The following is a 6,406-nucleotide window of genomic DNA, read 5'->3' on the forward strand; positions in this document are numbered from 1 at the left end:
GGCACTTTTACCCAAGAAATGAAATAGTAATTATATACACACATATAAACACAGTGTCTCATTCTTTCTCACATATCACAGACAAACACACAAATTTTCTTAATAACCTAAAGCAGCTTTCCAGTGTAGTGTTTCACAGACGATGGTTTGATTTTCTCGTATGCTTCTTAATCTGCTGATAAGTTATATGTAAATGTAACTGATTTCTATGTAAATGTTTAATTGCAAGTTGTATTAGCAAAGTATCTGCTAGGGATTTGAAATCAAGTGGCAGCTCCAGCACACTGTAAATGAAGTCTCTGCGTGTTAGGGCAAATTTCTCTTTCACTATGGCTTGTCATATTCTCAGTAAGGCAAATAGCTTGATGTAAGAGTCTAGCCCAAAGAGAAAGCAAAGCTGGATTTTACTCACTGTGATGAGTTGTGCTCAGCCATATCAGAAGCGGAGGCTGAGCAGCTTCTTTTCACAGCATATACATAGCCAGGCCAGCCCTCAAAGCAGAGTAATGGCAAAGCGTGATGGAAGCAGAACTGTGTGAACGGAAACACTTCCCATCATAGGAGAGTGAATGTGGGACTAAGACTTGCCTGCAGCCTCTCTAAGAGGAGCAGCATAGATCCAGGCACTCTGTCCATGGGGTGGAGTTCTGGATGCTTCATATGAAGGGTCTAATCTTGCCAGATGACCTCTACTTATGTTTCTTATTTCTCATTTCCTGACATAAGTGTCTGTCCATGGAACCATGAAAAAAACCTGCTGGCAGGACACTTTAGTGAACATGCTCTGCCTTGTTTGGGCACCTAGAAAACATCTGTATTTTCTTCTCATAGGAAACTATTTTTATATTATGACTGAAAGGCCTTTTAATGCATCTGTTGTTCATAATGTATGTAAGCTTATGACTTGCATTTGAGTATTTATTTTCACAACTACATTTTATGAAGCTGTTGATACACTTCAGGCAAAAAAGGGTCAATTCACAACATATTTGTGGCTGTTAATAGCCATTTGATGTGGTTCACTGAAGACACAAATCTAATTCATGAAGCCAGCACTTGGGTTCCAAAATGTTGATCACATACATGCAAATGCAGTGTGAACCTCCTACCGCATCATACCTTTCATGTGCAAAAACTAAGATTGCACAGGGTATATTAACATTTGATTATAATTGTCAGGATATGACTACTTATTACTACTGTTCAGGGCTAATGGTCGAATTCAGTGTTGAAGCTTAGGGCCAAACCTGAAATACAAAAACCAGCTGCTGCTCTAAAAGCAGGATAGCCTTCAGTAGGAAGATGATTCCCCCATTGCAAACACAGAGCCACTTCAGCATGCTGACCAGAACTCATCATCTTGTATAAACATTCAGGACAAAAAGTCTAATTCTAAAGAATATGTATAGCAGATCAAAAATTGGTAGGAATCTTTCTGAACTGCTCCAGATTCTTTTTAATTTAGTGAACTTTTCATCACTTATCCTACTCTTTTTCAACAGAAATATTGGTTTACTTTACCTGTACTCACAAAGTCTTTTCTTCTCTGATCTGTTCAACATGAGACAGCTCATGCTACACATATAATACTACACAAATAAGAAAGTATCTATCTCTGGTTACTGCTGTGCCATTTTTATACATTTTCTCAGCCTTTCTTTGTGAAACTTTAGTTTACCTTTGCTCTTTTTTTGACAAAATATTGAACAGAGGAGAGAGGTTTTGTGTCATTTGTCTGCAATAATGCCAAACATTTTGCTGAGCTGCTGAATGCATGATTAACCTTAAACTGATCCTACTTCTGTGTATCATTTTTCCTGTGTCCTGTTGTATTAAACTGTACCCATCATTACCTGTGAAATATCATGTAGCCTAGTTCACGTTAACCCATTCTGAATTTCTCACGCTCTCAAGCTGGTGCAAAACAATTCTTTCTCTGGTCATTATATATTTTGCCACTCAAAATATTTACCCCAAACCAATCACTTCCTAGTGATCTGTAAGGAACTATTAATGGTCCTAACCTTTCTGGCCTGGTAAATGTCACCATTACATAGTTTGGCAAAACTTTTTCTGCTTAGAACACCCTTGTTATTTGAAATGACCCAGTAGAGAAATGTTTCCATACTAAGTTTTCACAGTCTGGCATGTTGTCAGGTAATTGGCAGTTATGAAAACACCACATTCATTCCCCCTAAAGTTGATGTAGCTCTTCTGCTACTGTAAAGTGTGGATTTGGGGGAGGAGAGAGTCTCTAAACATCATAACCTTGCTGAGGAGTTTGTCACCCCAACTGGCAAATGCTCAACTGTGAGCAACAGATTTATTACCTGACATAATTAATGGCCTAGATAGTGACATTTCCCATATTATAGACAATCATGAATTATGAGCCCAGCTGCTAGCCTTCTCATTCACTGAAATCGGTTGATAAATATGTTTATTCGAGGTCAGCTTGGCCTCATCCATTAGAAATATTGTTTTTCTAAACATTACATTGATTTAATTTAACTCTAATCAATTTAAAATGGTTCTGACAATTAACAAAAGCTTCAAATATGACCTTAAAGTAATAGGATTCATTAGCAATGTTTAGGATTAAACTTATCCTAATAGGGCTATTTTTCTTCTGAGGGCATGTAGTAGGCCGACTGGTGGTCAGTCAAAATTAAATCAATTATTATAAATTATACAGTTTGGGTTGATTATGTCATGCATGCTAATTTGTATAAATAAGGATCTTAAACAATAGAAGCCATTTATTAATAACTATCTGTACCCCAACCTGTATCACACTTTATGTTACAGCTGCAGGATCATCTGTTACCCATGAAGTACTATATTCTCTACTGCTAGGCATATATGCTAATTAAACCCATAATTAATTGTAACAGTTATAGTTAAAGTCAAAATGCTGACAGCCTTTTTGGCCTATTATTCATGATAATCAACTGATTCAAAAGGCAACATAATCAACAATTCCTGCACTAGCCAGGGGATCATAATACAATGGCAGCACCAGTGACAGCTGGCACCCACAGGTCTTTGGATACAATAGGAAATATAAACCTCTAGAACTGAAATGCTTCAGTATGAACAGTGCCTATTGTTTTTCTGAGACAAAATACAAGCGTAAGTCATATTTAAGAACTGAATCCCTAATGCAAGGGTTAACAGAAATGCACAAGAGCTATGCACCATGAAGCCCACCTTGCCTTCCGGGGTAGAAGCAGCAGCGCTGTGGGTTCTCAGATTAGGGATGAGAGTTCTGGAGAGCATTTCTGACTAGCAAGAACAGATTTTATCATCTTGGTTCTCACTGAGCATGTGTCTGCTAAAAGGTGGACAGTGGTCAAAAGACATGTGTCTCCCTGGGTATGTTATCCACAGCAGGAGAATAGACTGTGCACATTTCCTACATACATCTGACTCTGTATCGGCCTTTGAACCTGGGGGAAATGGTTTTTATTCTGTTCCCAGACACAGTGGAGAATACTCACAGCAGCCCTGAGACGACAGGGTGGAGAGACCAAAGAGAAAGGGAAAATCTGAGCATTGTCAGCAGAGATCCACAAATACTCTCCCAAGACTTGCTCTGAAGCAAGTGTCCCATGGGGGCACAAATTAGGTTGTCTTCAGAGTGTCCTGAGCTCTCCAGCAGGCTACCAATAGCAGAATAAAGGCAAAACTAGTGGCCATTTTTAGCAATCACACCCTGCAGCACCAGTGAAGTGCGATGCCAGATGAGCCATACGAACCTGTTGCATTTACTAAAAGAACGTCTCTTCATGGGTCTCTACTTGCTTTCCTCCTCCATTTAAAGCCAGTCTAGTTACCTGGCATTGAATGTGGCCTCGGATCACAGTGTTTTTCTGAGTCATTCTTTCTGTGGTCAGGCACACTCATGGCCCATAGCAGCACTAAGCCAGCAAGTTTATACATACACAGCCTCAGATGTGCTGCTTCTTAAACAAGGTTAGCCATAGTTTCATTACTAAGATTTACACTGCCAGTTACAGAGATGCCCATCCAATCCTATAACAGAAAAAATTTATGGGCATCACAGAGAAATTTTTATTGTTAGAGCTCATATACAATGTGTGCCTTTAGTGACACATTTTAAAATAAAATATACTGTACTACTGATTTCTAATGCTTAAAATAAAATAAAACAATAATCAACTTTTAGCTGCAGTTTCCCCCTGGTTATTGAGCTGAACTTAATGACTGGCTGAAAAGTATTTGTCAACACAGCAGCTGGAGAGCAACACTTTCTTGTAGCTTTATGTCACAGCATATGCCAGCCACTCAGAACATGTGATAATTCAACTGGAGCTGGTACTACAATAGCAGATGGGTTGAAGCATTGTTATTCTCACTCTAGCTCCCAGCCCTTGAGGGATCACTAAATAAAATCAAAGCAGATGGACCATTACAAGCTCATTTGTGTTCACTACAAGCACCTCAACCTCCAGTTGTGATATACTGCACCTTTGTATAAAATGACATGTATGGTAACATGGCCTAATGAAAATAGCATCAGACTTGGCAAGTGAGGAATGAGGCTGGGAAATATGCACAGGTCTATTTATCACTTGAGTTCTTACCTTGCAGAAAGGGTTCATTTTTCCCCCCTCTTTCTCTATGTTTACCGCTGTATTTCTCTTCATGTTTATCATTTCATTTCCCCACACTTACCGTAAGAACTAACAGAGGTGTCCATTCGTTCTGGCTGTAGGAGGTCTAGCAGGTTTCCCAGCCTTTGCAAAGACAGGATGAATGCTATTAATAGTGCACAGCCCCTGTTACTCACTGATTTCTACATGGTGTTGATAAATATGTTCATCCAGGTATCCCACATGTGTCAGGGCTTTGACCACCCAGTGGTACCAATAACTGCAGGGATCAGGACTTCCCTGTGCACTTCTCAGCCTGCTCTTGTGATGAGGTATGCCAGAACTCAGCAGCTTTGAGCCTATGGGGGACTTGACTTAGTGTATAAAAATCAATTGCCCCACCAAGCTCCAAAATCCATTTGTGAGGTCAGAGTCAGCATCCCTGACCAAACTGAGGGTGTCCCAGGACATGGGAAGCAATTACTCAGATGAAAGTAATCAAGGATGAAAGGTATTAAAACTGTCAGTTGTCCAAATGGGGATCTTTTGGGGCCTGCTGGCAAAGTTAGAGTGTGCACTGAAAAATTCTTCATGCCATCTGCAGGAGCCCAACATAAAGTTGGAGGCACATCAATGCTTGCTTAGAAAACATTGCATTCATTTAATGTTTCCTGAGCACTTTGTACAATGCACTAACAATGTGACCTGAAGGCTTTTGTCCCACAGTTCCCACTCAGGCCATCATGCTCCAGGGAGCAATGGCAAGATGAAGTGTGGCAGGTGAGCTCTTGCTTTGTTCTATGACCACTGTGGCCGCTCCACAACCACGTGTGCGCAAACATACACACATGCACATGCACGTGCATGCAGGCAACTCCAAAACTAAATTCCTCTCAAATATGAGCTTTTTTATATCTACACCTTTTTTCTGCCTAGATTTAAACAGTTTTAAATGGTTTCTGTGCACTACTGCAGAGACAGCTACATTCAGTGCTAAATAACATACACTGTGAACTTATTAAAGATTTTGGGTTTCTTTTTTTTCCCGTCTAAGCAGGAAAAGTGGGAATAGTCATAAAGAGTTGGAGGAGAGTTTGATGCTCTGGGTTTTATCTGCATGAAAGATCCATATAAGACCATGTATCTTCAGTAAAAGCTCTACACATCAACTGACTGTCATAGGTCCCCCTCACACCAGCTGCTGCTGTGTTTTAAAGACCCACATAGGTGCAGCAATGGAAAGCCAAAGAAATTGCTTCATTAGGGGTGAACTTCTGGGACTATAATATGTGAGTTGAAAAATGCTTGTCCAGCTTCCTCTGTGAAACAGCCTCCTGCTGAGTGTTTGCATTGTGTAAAGACTCTGAGCAACCAGGGAATACTTCTCATCTCAGCCAGAAACTGCAGGACAGCCGACACGCTCAAGGACAGCGCTTCCAGGCATCATAGTGCATGCTGCTCCTGGCCACCTTCATGGCTGGCTTGTTTGTTCTTCCTGAGTGCTTTCTGTTAAGTGCAGCAACTCATCCTCAACTGTGAATGAACATAACACCATCAGAAGCTTGTGCAGGTCGGGTCAGACATCAGCACTGAGGCTTATCTGCTGGCCAGCCTTCCTATCAGGCAAAGTAATTTGCTAAGATAATTCTGTTTCCTGCCATCTATTACAATAAATCAACCCCTGTAGCTTCATTGAAGTCTCTGCTAACTAATGAGCTGCCCTTGAAATTCTCAAAGCGTATGCAGGAACAGAGAAAACCCTTATTCTTCTAAATATAATATAGTTTCAG

Source organism: Nestor notabilis, unplaced genomic scaffold, assembly GCF_000696875.1.
Source record: "Nestor notabilis isolate BGI_N333 unplaced genomic scaffold, ASM69687v1 scaffold17001, whole genome shotgun sequence".
Taxonomy (NCBI): domain Eukaryota; kingdom Metazoa; phylum Chordata; class Aves; order Psittaciformes; family Psittacidae; genus Nestor; species Nestor notabilis.